Consider the following 16977-nt stretch of genomic DNA (forward strand, 5'->3'; position numbering starts at 1 on the left):
CATAATGATCCTGTAAGAATTGAAAATGCCAAGCAATCAAAGGCCATATGTCTTCAGCTCAGATCCACAGAGAATCCATGTATTTTTAATCAAGGCTGCATCTCTGAAGCATGTTTATGTTTTCTTGGCATAAAGATGCTCCCACAAATTAGTTTTGTACCGGGCTTCAGGCTGTTGTTACCTTTGGCTATGCCAGCAGAAAGAAAGTTGGCAGATCCCCTGTAATGCATGATTGTAAAGCTAATGTAAATTATTTTTGAGGGAGAAAGAGCATCAGGCGATCCATTAGGGCAGAGGATATGAAATCTCACTTTCTGGAGGATATCTCTTCTCTTATTATCTGTTTAGGTCCTCAGTCAATTGCCACAGTCATCTGTTAATACCTTCTAAATCCGTTCATTCTCTCAACACAAGCCATAAAGCAGAAGCTAAACACATTTAAAATAAGAATAAGATACAACTTTTCATGATCTATGTGATTGTTCCCATTTTTCATTATCCCCTACTTCCTGTGTTAGATTTCTTGTTGCTGTGATCCAACACCTGAAAAGAGCAAATAAATGAAGGAGAGTTTATTTTGGTTCACAATTCAAAGATATTCTACATTGTGGGATCAAGAGCAAAGTGGAAGGAGCTTGGAGTAACTAGATACAATGAGTGTCATATCAGGAAACAAAAGTTGATAAAGGTTAACAATCATCTAGCTTTCTTGTTTATATGTTATATGGAAGTTAGTGTGATATTTCCTACCTTTATTAACATAATCTAGAAAAGCCTTCATAAACACACAAAGAAATTTATCTCCAGGATTTTTCTAGAGTCTGTTGATTTGATATTGATACAATCACATGTCCTTATACTTTGAATGTTTCTATCATATTGTCTTTCTGTTTCCAAATGAGTATTATTCCTACCACTTATTATTGATTATTTATGCATTGAATCAATGAATGCTTAGCACCAATTTTTCTAGAACTCACCTAGATGTTAGGACTATGTCCAGTGACAGACCGCAGATAAATAATTAAGGAAATGAACATAAAACATAAGCAAAGTCAGAAGTTGACAACTGCTTTCTGAAAGAGAATAAAAATAAAACAATCACTAATGAGGTCAGGCTTAAGTTGCAAAGAGGGCTAAGTGTGAAATAAATATGTTCAAGAGAAATATTAAACTTAATGCATTTCCTCTTCCTGTTCACTCTGGTAAAATACCTTTCACCCAGATGTTTGTGTAAGGTTCTCAGAACTCAGGTCTCATCTTTGTGCTAGCTCTCTGAGGGACCTTATAGAATTCCTTATAGAATTTCTCAATGTGAACATTCTCTACTCTATCTTCTTGTGTGATGGTACTCCACTGCACCTAAGAATATATTTTCTTTTCTCTCTTTCTTTCTCTCTCTCTTTCTTTCTTTCTTTCTTTCTTTCTTTCTTTCTTTCTTTCTTTCTTTCTTTATATTTTTATTAGATATTTTCTTTATTTACATTTCAAATATTCTCCCCTTTCCTGGTTTCCTCTCCAAAAACCCCCTATCCCCTTTCCTCCCCTTGCTCACCAACCCACCTACTCCTGCTTCCTGGCACTGGCATTCCCCTACACTCTGCGGCAGTGGGCAGTTCTGACAGCCAGAGTCCAGTAGAACAGCCACTTTGGAACCCCAGAGACTCACTGAGCAAACTAATTTGTTCACAAGGGGACGTAGGTGTTTGGTGATTTGTGCCTGAGACCAATGGGTCACATTACAGCCCACACCCTTCACAACTGCCCCTGCAGGAGATGTGTGTTCTCTCAGGCAGATACTGCCTCAAACTTCCAGCATTCTAGCTAGACCTTATACACAGTTATCTGACCACAAGCCAGGCATGCCATGCCCCATAAAATAAAAAGGGGTGGTTTGCCTCTTCCTCACTTTCTTGTTCTCTTGTTCCTTCTCCCTCCTCACTCTTACTCTTCTCTCTTACTTCTTCTCACCCTCTTGCTCTCTTACTTCTCTCTTCTCACTCTTACTTCCTCTTGCTCTCTTACTCTCTCTTCTCTCTGCTCTTTGTTCTTTTCTCTGCCTTTTTCCCTCCCCTTCTTTTTTCTCTCTCTCTCCTTCCTCTCCTTTCTTTCTCTCTACTCAACTAGCATATTTCTCCTTCCTACAATAAAATAACTCATTCATACATTGCCTCCTTTTTAATTAAGGCACCATGCAGCAAACAAGTCAGCCCCTGGAGAGAGAGAGAGAGACCTGGGTCTCAGCAACAGGACAGCACCAGGCAGGGAGAGAGAGAGAGAGAGAGAGAGAGAGAGAGAGAGAGAGAGAGAGAGAGAGAGAGAGAGAGAGAGAGCCGGGCCCTCAGCAGCAGGTCCCCTGCCACCAGGGAGAAAGAGAGAGCTTTAGCCAGGCTGGGCTGCAGCCCAGGCCCCCAGATTTGGAACAACACTACACTGGGGCATTCATATAAATATTCATTCATTTATTCTTTATTTTGTATATACCATGGATTGTAGACTTCATAAGACCAATGTCCTTAGTTACTTTACAGTTAGAACTTCTATGACTGGATATATACCTGCTACAAACTTGGAAATCAAAAGAACATGATTTTTATAAAAATTGATTAACGTAACTAGATTATTAAGACCAAGAAAATATACCATATACAATAAATATATAATCTAAATGAATATCCTATTTATTTTTTATCTGGTATCAGAGCATAATTGTAAACAACATAATTTTGTAAAGACAGAATCAGGGTTTATTCTCTTATTGAAGAGAATAGAAAATTTTGGTAAAATGACCAAAATAACATTTTTTTAGATTTGTATTTTTTTATTAAAGTTTTCTTTATTTACATGTCATATAATATCTCCTTTTCCAGGTTTCCCTCCAAAAAAAAAAAGAAACAAAAACAAAAACAAATCCCTATTCCCTACTGCCTCACCCTGCTCACTACCCAACCCTCTCCTGGAAGAAAATTCTTTATTTTGGTTCTTATTTTCAGAGTTTTCACTAGTTTCATTGTCTCAGAGACTGAGATATCCCATTATGTGGAAGATTGAGTAAAGCTGTTTAGTTCATAGCATCCATGAAACATACAAAAAGAAATAAAAGGCTATTACTAAGATAAATCTTCAAGAGAATGTATCCAGTATCTTAGTACTTTCAATTAGGTTCTAACTGTAATATCTCATAAAGAGATGAACTCACAAATGAGTTAATCCATTGATAGGGTAATTTCCATCATGATCCAATCACATGTCAAAAATGCTACCATTAGCATATCAATCCTTCACTATATGGGAAACATTGAGGGACACTACAAGTTCAAACAATAATTTACCTCAAATTTTACTGGACTCCACATTTTCCCAGTCATTCCCTAGCACATACACCAGCATTCTTTTTCCTACCAGACTTCTACTTTTGTTATCATTCAATACATTTTGTAGAGTTTGGCAAGATGAACTTCTGAAAATCCATACCATAGTAAGTTTTCCCTTGTTGTAACATTTCAATAATTGCTAAGTGCTCATAAGGTCAAGGCCAGTATTTTAAAGTGGTTCTCAAAATCTGACCATTTCTCTCATTTTTTTTCATACAGGTCTTCTCACCAGTTCTATGATATATCCAGGATAGATTACTTATAATGTCCTGAACAATTAGCGCCACTTTTTCCCTGTAAATTACCTGACACTTAGTTTTGTGATTGGATGTGTTTGTTTGTTCTGAGTGTCTAAATCATTGACTCAAACTATTTTCCACTGCCCTGCTACATTCTGTTTCCTGTAAAGTGGATTGCAATTATTTGATTATTTTTTGTCTATTATTTTTGCAAGACTTAAGAAATAAAATAAAAGAGGCAGTGTTTCTTTACTTTTATAGCTCAGGAAATATGTCTCTTTCGACCTAAAAAGAAGGGGGGAGGTTTGTTAGGATAGAGAAATATGCAAATGATTAAGTAGTTTGACTTTATTTTCAGACAAAATGTTAAGTATTATTTCCCATGCCAAAGTTCCTATTATGAGGCTTGCTATTCTGTGGCAACATTGCTTTAAAAATGCATTAGAAAGCTGAGAGAACACAGCTCATATCTTAATAATGTCACAGAGTAAAAACAGCTTCAACCTTTGGCAAGTATCTCAGAAACCAAGGAACTGATCTGTCAAGATAAGGAGTGTGATGCATATTGGAAACAGTAAAATAAAATCTTTAAAAATTAGACAACTCTTATTTCTTGACTGACCCACTGAACTGGGCTTGAGATGAATAGACTTGCTGCTGTTTCAATATATTCCACAGTGGATTGGTATAAGACCAGAATGGAGTTTGAAAGAATGAATATACCTAAGAATCATATTTTACTTAAAAAGAAATGAGGACTGCAATGTGCCCTTAGATAACATCCCTTTTGGGTTTGATTGAATGGTTTTATTTTGTTGTTGTTTTGTTTTTTGTTTTTTGTTTTTTTTTAATTGTTTCTGTGAAAATGAAAATTTTCTATTTTTCCATATAGCCTGTGATGGCATGGAATTTATAAAATATCCCAGGGTGGGCTCAAATTCAAGAAGTTGCTGACTTCTAAATTTTACATGCCAGGGTTACAACCAGATACCACTAATAACTAGTCTTGAACTGAATTTTTTATTCTTTACTTTTCTCTTATGAAGAAAGATGGGTTCATTTTATTTTGTATTTTTTTTTTACAATTCTTTAATTCTATGCATTTCAAATTCTTTTTTCATCTATTAGAAATGATATTTTTCAGCTGTGAAATATATCCTTCTTCAAATAGTACTAATTCAAAATAATCACAGTTGTTTAGTTAAACAAAGGGTTATCTAATTAGCAGAACCTCCCGTTCTTAGAAAATGCATCCTGTGCTTATTATACATTTATGCCTGGCCAGCAAATCACACAGTGTCAAATCATCATTAACCTAAGTTTCAATCATCCAAAGCATCATTAAAAGATGTTCCAAAAATATTTACCTTATGTAGCTGCTATGGGAGATCATATAGAATAATGATCTTTCTGGAACACAATATATAATAGTCTCATAGAACCGTTTTCTGTTCTTTTTTTTTAATGGTGATTCATACTTTCTACAATAATATTTGAGGGGACTCTTGGTGTCTTTGTGTGTGTGTGTGTGTGTGTGTGTGTGTGTGTGTGTGTGTATTTACATGTGAATGTGCATATATGTGCATTTGTGTTTGTGTGTATATTTTCACATACATGGGGTATACATGTTTGTGTACCTGCATAAGCATATATTTTAGAGGTATCTATCAGGGAATGTACATATTCTTTTCTGTTTTTTGGGGTTTTTTTTTTTTTGGTATTGTTTTCACTGAATCTGGAGCCCATATTCTATCCTGACTGCCATTTGAGCTCAGGAACCTACCATCTCCACATCTCCAGTGCTAGGATCATAGCTGTAGATCACCATAACCATAATACACTTTTTATTTATTTGCTAAAGAGCAAGGTAGAATCTTTAACCTTGTGGGGCAAGCATATTCCAAACCATCTTTCTCTACAGCTTTCTGCAATTTGTCCTGCATGACTGAGATGTAACTATTCTGAACAAGACTCCCTGAAAGTTTACATACACTGAAAATTTTTTAACAAAGACCATGCCATGTTCTAAAGAGCTGTTGTACCACTCTTTTGTTCATATCCTGATTTGACACTGTATAGGCTAGCACTGGAATATTAGTGCTGGACAGAGGCTTCATGTTTTATTTTAATGCAAAAACTTGTTCCTATTTAGAAATGCCAGTGTTTGAAGGTCCCTAAGCAGAAAATATTCTATATTTAAAATCTAATTTATATTCTTTACAGATCTTTGTGTTCTCCACAGTAGTTGTCTGAGCATGACAGAGCAGTGTCATTGACCAGACATCTAATGCCCTCTGACTACAAGAGATTAGTCACCGCTAAGCCCTCTGTTCCAGCAATCACAGACTTCTGTCCATGCAGCCAATGAAAAAAGCACTCATGTGAGTAAATATATATTTTTTTCTGCAAAAGAAATGAAACAGCATAAATTAAAAAGACATCTTCATACCTTAACTGAGGATTGTTGAATTATTTTTTCATAGTTTGATACTTTAAATCTGCACTAAGAATATGGTTTTAAATGGTTAACATTTTAGATATTAATAACAGCTGATTAAATATTTATATCATCGCATAATTTACACAAATATCAATTGATCTATACAAAACTTTAAAGATTGACTCAATTATTCTTATTACAAAAGGCAAAAGTAAGTGCTCAGAATGATTGCAAAATTCACCTAAGTTTAGTAAATGAGTGCAAAATATATATGTCAAATGCCTGGATAAAAGAGTTGCAGCATATTTATAAATGATATATCACATATCATATATATTATGTAGCATATATTATATATCATATACCATATATCATATATAGATATAGATACAAATTCATAAATAATAAATAGATAGATAATAGATGATGTAAAAGTAGATATATAATAGATAGATAAAAAGATAGATTATTTATATATAATATATATATGTGTATGTACATATATATATATATATATATATATAGAGAGAGAGAGAGAGAGAGAGAGAGAGAGAGAGGATAAATAGGTATATATAAACAGATTGAGATCCCATTGCACTCCAATATTATTAAAATGGTTTTGCTTTTTATTCCCATTTCATAGATGAGTGCAGTAAGATCCAGAGAAATTTGGTACTCATCCAGAAAGTTCATACAAATATTTCCAAAAGACACATAAAATACATATACTTTGGTAAATCACCAAGGAGATGGGTCTAGGTGTAGGAAGATGAAATGAAAGTTCCATGAAGTCCTAGAAAGGTAAAAGTTGAAAGAGAATAAGAGAGACAAAAAAAAATCACAAGGACACAAATTTTGCCTCATTTTAACCAGCAAATCTTCATTTTCTGTTGAGTTACGTAAGAGAAAGCATTGTATTTGTGTTCAAAGGGCAAGCTTGAGGAAAAGCTTAGGACACTGCCTGCATTCTAAGTGGCCCCAGCGATGGAGGGAATGGGCCCTGTTCCAAATTGATTAGTTCTGCTACCTTCTCATTATTGTTCCGCCTGAAGTTTGGCACACAAGCAAGGTCATTCCATGCATGAGTCTGCGTGACTTCCCTGATTCTGCTAGAGACTTCCTTCATATCTACTCCCTCCCCCCACCACAGCATGCCACCTGCACTAGAGAAAATTAAAAACCAGCCCATACATTTTACATGAGCTCCCAGGACCAGTGAGAAATTAATATTATGTTGTCTTTTGATAAAGATACAGCTGTTTTATAAGATGTTCATCCAATTCAGTGATAGAAAACCTTGTTTAAATTCCTCCATGGAGCCTGATCTTCAAGACTGTATGAAAATGCACACAGATACAGAAGAATATGTTTGAACAAGTTTTCAACTTCTAGTTCACCTTACAACAAGATTTCAGGGTTACATATTAGATTGGCACCCTCGCCAAGCTCTTTGGTACCTTATTAGCTTTGGGTTTTCGTATTTTCTTTATGGTTACTGCTTTAGTGTTGTCTCTTTTATAGTCTCTTGCTCAGATATTTATGATTCTCAAGGTTGACTTCAACATGTCACTTTCCAGGAACCTATCTGATTCTTTCAAAATTAGTTGTTCTTGACTATTGACTTTTCTGCTCAGGAGATGAGAATATTTACAATTGTATTTTCACATTGAATTAAGATATAGAGACTACAGCCCTGGACATAGGGATGCATTCCTGAAGACCAAGAAATGAAACAGAAGAGTTTTTATATGAATCCAACTTGGGCCATAGAAATGAATTTCATGCCATTCTGTGAATATTGTGTATTAATGCTTTCATCATTGTGACAAATGAGTGGACAGAAGACAGAAGAACTGGGAGGTGGGAACAATTTCTTTCAACAGCATGCATGGCAGAGTTTTCTCTTGTTTGTGCAGATCAAGAAGCTCAAAGATCCTCAAAACATGATGGGAGTCAGTAAGCAAGTGCTTAAACAAAGAATTCTTGTGGGGTTTACTTTACATTCAAGTCATAACTCTGGATGACACATCAAGACATTGTCGCAAAAGTAATTAATTAATTAATTGTTAGATATAATGTATAAAAAACTTCAGAGTACTCAATATATACTATTCAGTGGCACAAGTATCTATCATCATTGTTCTCAGGAGCAAGCAAATCCAATAGCAATTTCAAAAGTTCTTTCCATGGAATTCAGATTTCATATTTAAGTTACAGCTTCAGTTTAAAATCTTATTTGATGCTATTTTCTCTTGGTATCTCTACTTATTTTACTAATCGCTATTAAAATAGTCATATATTTTTTAATATAACAAGACTTCACTAGTAAAGTCCTTGATGGTTGTTTTACTTTTGCTTTGTTTCTTCCCACACTAATTCATGCCTAAATTTCTTCAGTTTCTAAGTCACAAAGCCATAGGGGGAAAAATTATTATGAACATAAGAAATTTTAGCAGACTTCCAAAATCTGTGAAGTAATTCTTAGAGTCTTGAGTTTACAAAACTGTACTTGATGTTAGTTGAGTTGATATAAAATTTCAAAGAAAATCTTTATGGTCCTTTTCCTGTTTTTAAGTTAATCTAAGAAATTTGTTATAGTGATTAAAAATGAATAAAATAAATGTTGGTCATATGACCAGTGTTTCATCTCTGTATAACACACACACAATTTGATTCATTATATACTAGAATTAGGATACATATGTATGCACACATATTGAGTATAGGCTGTATAGTAGTAGTGTAAATTTCACATATATTGTAGAATATATATTTGTATAGTATATGAACTGGACAGATTTATGTTAAAATAACATAGAAGACTTAGAACAGAAATAATACAGTGTGTAATTAACCATTGCATTCATTATTTAGAAAATTCTTAGTTTATGAGTTAGTGTATACTAAGGCTAAGTAGACTTGCTAGTGCCATTTTGGATACTTCCTTATACCTCATACCCCAAGGAGAACACTCAAAGGATAAAAACAGGTATAGTACATAAATAGAATGTTTTTGAGAACTATTAAGTAGAGATTGGAGGAAGATAGTAAATTCCATATATCTATTGGCTTGTGATAAACCATCTTTATACAACTGAAAAATGGGGGAAAGAGCCTGCCACTCAGCAATAAGTGATTTACTCTTTGAGTTAGAAACTCAGAATGAGGGTGGTTATAAGACATGAAGAGTTGTCAGAGTAGGACTTGGGAAATGGGGATTTCAAGAGTACAGACTAAATTATAACTATAGTTGCTTTTGGTACCTAAAAACCTATATGATTAGTGCCCATTATCACCAGGTAATAAATTATCACTGATAAGTTTTGTCTGATTAACATGACAATATTATTAATGATACTTAGACACCATACATGCTACAAATATATCTCTTTTGGACAAATATATTCTAGAAAGCCAAAGAAGTCAGTTGTTCAACAGAAACTACCTCATGGAACTTTCTGGCCAATACAATTTCCCCATTCTGGTATAAAGTCTGATATCATCCTTTCTTGCTGACCTCACTTCAGTATATTTTATTTCAATAGATGTTCCAGTTGTGCAGATGCCTGACCAAAGTCCTAGGCCATATTACACTCAATTTATTCAACTGAAATATCACTATGGCTTACTATCTGTGCTTTCTACTGTAACTGGATTCGTGTCTTTCTGTCTCAGTGAAACATAAATGTAAATGTTATCTGGAAGGGAGCCAGATCTGGAAGGTTCAAGAGGTGAAGTAGCAGCTGGGAGATTATAGAGGCTGGGCTGTTGGAAGACACAGACGAAGATGATTCAGATCATTTTGTCAAATACAAAGGCATTCACCATCCCCATTGAAAATTATAACAGTAGGTTTTTTTCTTCACACAATGTGAATTTAGCAGGCTATTTTGATGACACACTGAGAGATTGAAAGAACATCATTAATACAGAAATGTATTTTCTTCTTCCATGTATTTTGATAAATGGAGAAATACTGAGAAGTATAAAAACACTTCAAAAATATCTCAAAAGATTGACACTGAACATACTTTTACTATAGATATTTCTAAAACTTTGTAAGGTACTTCAGTCTGAGAAATGATCTTGCTCCCATAGGTCACAGAAATAATAAATTCCCATATAAAATCATATGCTTAAAGGTAGTGAGGAGAGTAGTCACTAACTCTGGCCAGATGAGCTATCTGTAGAACAGAGCTGGTGATTGAGGGAAAGCAAGGTGAACTTAAAAGACCTAATGATTTTGGAATAATTTGTAAACATCTTTAACCAATGGCAGCCATCTGAATCCAGGTAATGCATGTGCATCCGTACTCTCTAAATTCATCTTTCCATCTTGATTCCAACTGTAAGGTACTACTGATAATTACTACTTAACAGATGCAAAGACTTTCTTTCATCAAAGTTTGTTCTTTCCAGTCCAACTCTCCCAATTATGGATGTCACTGAGAGCTGCTGTATCAGTAAAGGAGATAGAGTTTCATATTCAGGTGAAAATTTTGATAGATATGGTCTGAGACATTTTCTTCCCTGAAGTAGTGGTCATAGACCTATCATGATAGAGCTCTTGTACTCTAGGTTCTAGTGAAATGCAGTAACAAAGAGGACTATTCATGTGGGGTATGTGTTTGTGTGTGTGTGTGTGTGTGTGTGTGTGTGTGTGTGTGTATGATCATGTACATGTGCTGTATATATACAGCAATCACTAATGGATAGACCAGATTGTGATGATAAGTGTCTTTAATAAGAGAAAAATCTGTCGCTGACAATATCTCATTACAGATCACTGGTAGACTAGATTAGCTGGCCAGCAAGCACCTAGTATCCTCCTACCTCTACCTGCCAGTCCTGGAATTACAAATGAATCTCCATCCTCAAAGTGGTCTTTTACATAAATCCAAGATATCTGAATTCAAATCCTGGAACTCAATTTGGGACCCAAGCACATGTTCCACTGAGCCATCACGCTATCCCCCAAATCCTGTCCTTACATTCATTGCTCAGGTACCTTCATTTTACTCTAGGTTGCCTGAGATTTTATTCCATGGCTGCTTTTGGTATGCCTACTTCCAGACTTTTCTCCCCAACATCTTAGGATCACTATCAAAATTATTATAACATGGTAATACTCCTATCTTTAAAATATAATTGACTTTTCATTATCTTTAATAATTTCATAAAGCTTTCTACAGTCTCTGTCTTTCTGTGTCTTTTTACATTTCTCTACTAACCATGAAAGGTTATCTGTGTGAAAAAAAAAATGTGTTTGAGTATATTGTACCTTATGAGTTGATAGAAATGATTCTTTTAATGTAACTTATCAAAGAACTTTCCCTGACTTTACAAGAAGAGTGGGTATCATAATAAATTTTTCCATCTCAAACTAAACAGTGTCACTTAATGTTCAGTTTATGGACGTAAAAGTCAATTTCCTTGAGACTAAATCTCTGTCCCATCACTTGCTGATTATGTAAATTTGTTCAAATTTATATAGGCCTTGATATCTCAGTTGTTACATGTGTCTAACAGAAATAATGCAAATGATATTAACAGTTAGTGTATAGCTGCTTGCTTAGATATTGGATATGCAGAGATTAAATATAATACATGATTAACAAGTTAAAAGCTGAGGATGAGAATATAAAATTCTAACACTCAGTAAGTATGAGATTATCTACATTTGTTAATAAAAATACAATTTCATGGGAAATTTTAAAGGGAGTTTAAGAATAATTATATATCCTATGATTTTATTTATATATATATATATATATATGTGAGATAAGTAGAAAATAAATATTAGAAATGTATTCAAAGGGGCTTGAGAGACAGATGAGCACTGAGAAATGTGTTCTGCTATTCTAGAACTAAGTTTGTTTTCATGTACCCAAGTCAGGCAGGCCTCACTATCTGTAATTCTAGCTCCTGGATATTACAGAGAGAAGGGAATTAAGAGAAAAGAAATCTTTCAAAGTTGCCAAACAGCCAGATGAAATGCATGCCTGTAACTCTTCCAGTTGGAATGATAAAACCATCAACTTCCCACAACCTTGAATCTAGCCTAAACTAGACAGTTGCTACAGCACAAGAATCTGTCCCAATACAAACAAACAAAAATTAGCTAAAGAATCCCTATTCCAAAAACAAATTCACTTATCAGTCACCAAAACAATTCATATATATTAGATATTTAGTAAATATGAATTACTCTTCTGGGACAGACAAATCAAAGGCAGTAAGCTGTTGAACAATTATCATATTGCTTAAGAGCCTCAAATTTGCAGCTCTCGTAAATCAAGTTCAGTATCAAGCACTGTGGTTTCCTATCTACACAGGATTCTGAAATTATTTTTATTAGTTAAAATAGTGTGTACAAGACATACTGCCTTAAAAAGGTAAGGTGTAATGGGTGTTTACTCATTGTCAGCCTTCATTCTGCTGCTTTAATTGTTTGTGGGTTTTTTTCATAGCAGTCCTGAACTACACCTGTAGGGTACATTATATTGGTAAATTACCATGTGCTGTTTGAGCTTACCAAATATCTGATGCTGCAATCCAGGTTGGTCCCTACCTCATTTCAGATCTAAAAATGTTTGTCTCAAAGTGTCATCCAAGGCCCATTTTTCTTAAATGGACTGGTCTCCGTCACGCTGGGACACAGAGAAGGTAACAGGAAAGCAGCACAAGAGTAAAAATACTGCATGTGTGACAAGAGCTAGAAAAGAAAATATATTCGTCATTTGTTACTATTGATTATCCAATAATGTAAATGTGCACACAATGGAAAGCGAAGCTGGAAGTTCTTCCATTGGAAGTTGATGCAAGGAAAAATGCTCAGTCCATAACTCTAACAGAGTGCATCCTCTGCCCTAACTGGTTTTACTAGACGTTGCGAGCATCTAATGTGATAATGCTTTTTACTTTAGCTGCTATTTATAATTTTTGTTTGTTTGGTTGTTTTCTTTTGGTTTTACCTGTGATGCGAGTATGTTTTAATGATTTTTTTCATTCTGATTCTAAATTTAGTAACATAAAATCTCTCTTCACTAAGAAAAACATTAATATGCTTATTACTCAGTATGTACAAGGAAATCTTAATTCAAAATACTCAAAATGGACATATTAAACAAATTATACATATTCAAAATATTCAAAAATATATATCTTGGCCAATCTTCAAATGAAATCATTGAAGTCTTACTATATACGTCTCCTCCATCTCTCTACATACTCTCTTTTCTCTGTCTACCATGATAATATTCTTAAGGAAATTGGCATCTCTGGACCTTGACCTACAAAATCAACAGGGCTTCCCTAGTTGTCTTTTTCTTGGATGTTTTGTGCAGTTGAATATATGATGTTTTTCTAGCATCTATCTAGTTATCTGTCATCTAACATCTATCTACCTACCTATCTACCCATCTATCATCTATCTATCTACTATCTATCATTCATCTATGTTTATCAATTTATCTATTTACATGTAATTTGTTATTCATTCTTTTGCAGTGACATGCTTTGTCCTTAATGAGTCTATTTAAAACCAACAGTGTGGTTATCATGAGTCATTTTTCATGATTGTACAATACACAATTTTTCTCAATTATAGATAATCACTGTATAACTATTGAAGATATGCAGATGCATAAATATTTTATGTAAGTAATAGCCAATAAAAAGTTACTAAGTTTACTAACCTGTTGCAGCTTTTGAGGCATTGTGTTTTTGTGTTCAGGAGAATTCTTCTGTGAACTGAAAGAGGCAGAAAAGATAATTTCAGTGAGTCAAGGACAAAGCAAAAGTTAAATGAAAAGTCCCAGGTCACATGAATAATGACTGACAAGATTGTCAGTGTGAATGAATTAGTCTAATTCAGCTAGGCCATGCATTAAACTTTGCAGTTTTTCTGACCCCTTGACAAACTGGATCTGATCGTTTTGGAAATAAGAGAGCATGGATAAATCCATCTGTGTTAATCTGATAGGTAAAATACTCATCATGTCTCCAGAAAAGCTTCAACTTTTAACAACTTATAACAACTTATCCAGTTGTTATAAACAACTTTTTCCTGAGCCAGAATCTGTTCCATATTACCAACAATCACTTGACAGAACATCTTTTCATGTGTTATTTGTGTGGAATTTTGCAAAATATTCAGAAACAATGAATATCATCACCAACCTGTACTGTAAATATAAATTCTGTAAGTGCATCTCTAAAGGCAGACCACAGATACACAGTTATATGTTTTTACACATACATAAATAAACAGTATACTAATTTGAAACATATGAATTTTCCTAATATAACCCATACAATTTCTCTAATGGATTTCTCTTATAGAAACACAAAATCAGTAAAACTATTTAAACAACTATGGTTTCTAGTACCAACAGAAATGATTCAACTATTATTTCCTAACTATCTTCACTCTGTGAAGTACATGAAATTAATCATATAATCTGAAAAAAAAAAAAACAGGGACACTGATTTATAGCATGATTTTTTGTGTATCATAAGACTATAAAAATTTAGGTGTGTTCATCATTTGTAAACATTATTAAGGTTACAATTGTATTTTTTTGTCTGTATCTACTTCATTATTTATGTTAGACCTTGTAAAAAGGCCTAATATAAATAGGCCATAAAATTTTCATTCTTATCGGTCAAAATCTCAGTCTTTTATTCTAGGCTAATTCATGAAGCTAATTCCAATGGGGCCCTTGTTGGTTATCAGTAACAGTTGTGCATAGCTGGTTTACTCACCGTCATCTGAACACTCCTCAGTAGTTACTTAGTATGGAAACCGCTACTCATGTCGTCATAGCACAATTTTTTACCTCTATAGGCATGAAGACACTTACTTACACTCAGTGAGTGGTCCTCTGTCCTCCTCAACTGAACATCCTGTCAAGCTATGGTGAGTCAGAATAAAATGAATGGAAAATAAAGGGAATTCTTTAATGTTCTTCAGCTGTATCGGGTATTGGGGTCCTTAGGCTGATCTCTATATATGTCTGTTTCTTTTGAGAACACATTTTAATACTGTGTTTCTTCATGTACTTGAAGTTGAACACATCACACCTGTGTAATGTGAAGGAAGAATCATGTATTTCCCCTAGATGCAGGCTTTTATAGGTTGCCTATCTTTATGGCCACTCTGCTTTTATTCATTGCAGCACAAAAATTTTCTGGATTTATGTTTAGATATTGAGATTTAAGGAGTTTTGTGAGAATTATTTGTCTTGTTCTTCTAATGGTGTTTGGTGTGTTGGATTGGTAGAGTTCAGAGAATTTACAAAGATATCACAAAATGCATAATTCCAGTAAAAGATTAACTTGAAGTAAAATAAAATACAGTCAATGATTTCAGGAATTTTTAAGATTGAAGGAGCAAGCTTTTTTGAAACTTAATCTATAAAAAGATATAATTGAGAACATCACTGAATTTAACAATAGCCAAAGAAAAGTTAGACTTGTTACAAGGACCAAAGGAAAGGAACAAACGTCATGACTATTGTTAGTCTCTGAGTCAATTAATGTGTCCCAGAGAAAAGGTATAATTAAAAACTTTGTATCTAATAACTGAACTTGATTGTACAAAAGACAAATCTTGGCTTCCTTACGGAAGCTTTATACATTGAATTTCCTGTAATTAAGATTGTTGGAGATGGAGGGAAAGAATGCAAGCATTTGAAGCATATGTAAAATCAACACACACACACACACACACACACACACACACACACACACACAGAGAGAGAGAGAGAGAGAGACAGAGACAGAGACAGAGACAGACAGGGATAGAGACAGAGAATAATAAACTATGAAGGTACTAAAATATTATGTCAAAAGAGATATGAAATCTACTAACATTTTATGTGAAGAGTGTTGCAAAAGATGCCCTCTGTGACTATATGCAATTTGAAAAATACTAAAAAATCTTAAACCCTTATGCAAGAGGAGACTGCAAACTTTGCTCACCTATGAACAGAGCATCTTCTTTAATACCAGTTTTGGAGTAAGATTAATGGAAATTGAAGAACTCCAGAGGATAGGATGATGGATCTATAAAAAAAGATAACAATAACAAGAAATTAAGGTCTGAAAATCTAACCCAGGAAAAATAGAAATGTCATGGGAATGCTTCCAGGTGCTTTATTCATCCAGTTGCTACACATTGCTATTAGTGTAACCACTGTTAATGTTTAGGTATTTTTATCTCAGAAACCTTGTGTATGTTACTTCATTGTATATTGTCTTATATAATGTTTTTTTAATTAGATATTTTCTTTATTTATATGTCATATGATATCTCCTTCCCTGCTTTCCCCTGTGAAAAAAAAAAAAAAGAAAAAAAACATGTTTCCTCCCCTCTGCCGCTGCTCACTAACCCACACTTTCCAGCTTCCTGACCTTGGCATTCCCCTGCATTGGGGCATAAAACCTTCACAGGACCAAGGGCCTCTCCTCCCATTGATGACCCAACTAGGCCATCCTCTGTTATACATATGCTGCTGGAGCCATGAGTCCCACCATGTGTACTCTTTGGTTGCTGGCTTAGTCCCTGGGAGCTCTGAGGGTACTAGGTAGTTCATAATGTTTTTTGTCCTAATGTGTTGCAAACCCCTTCAGCTCCTTGGGTCTTTTCTCTAGCTCCTTCATTAAGGACCCTGTGCTCAGTCTAATAGATGGCTGGGAGCCTCTAATTCTGTATCAGTCGGGCACTGTCAGATCTTCTCAGGAGACAGAAATATCAGGCTCCTGTCAGCCAGCACTTGCTGGCATCCACAATAGTGTCTGTGATTGGTGATTGAATATGGGAAGGATTCCCAGGTGGACCACTCTCTGAATTGTCATTCTTTCAGTCTCTGCTTGATAGTTTGTCTATGCAAGTCCTTCCATGGGTATTTTGTTCCCCCTT

General features: G+C 34.5%; 1 long non-coding RNA gene across 1 annotated transcript; it reads right to left on the bottom strand.

Moving 5' to 3' along the window:
* Window positions 1–476: 476 nt before the first annotated feature.
* LOC116095350 lies at window positions 477–16099 on the bottom strand. The gene is made up of 4 exons (XR_004120563.1): window positions 16038–16099; window positions 13751–13805; window positions 981–1076; window positions 477–543 (listed from the first exon to the last, which is right to left on the bottom strand). It is a non-coding gene; the product is annotated as an uncharacterized LOC116095350 (long non-coding RNA).
* Window positions 16100–16977: the final 878 nt, after the last annotated feature.

The sequence above is a fragment of the Mastomys coucha genome, unplaced genomic scaffold, assembly GCF_008632895.1.
Source record: "Mastomys coucha isolate ucsf_1 unplaced genomic scaffold, UCSF_Mcou_1 pScaffold18, whole genome shotgun sequence".
NCBI lineage: Eukaryota > Metazoa > Chordata > Mammalia > Rodentia > Muridae > Mastomys > Mastomys coucha.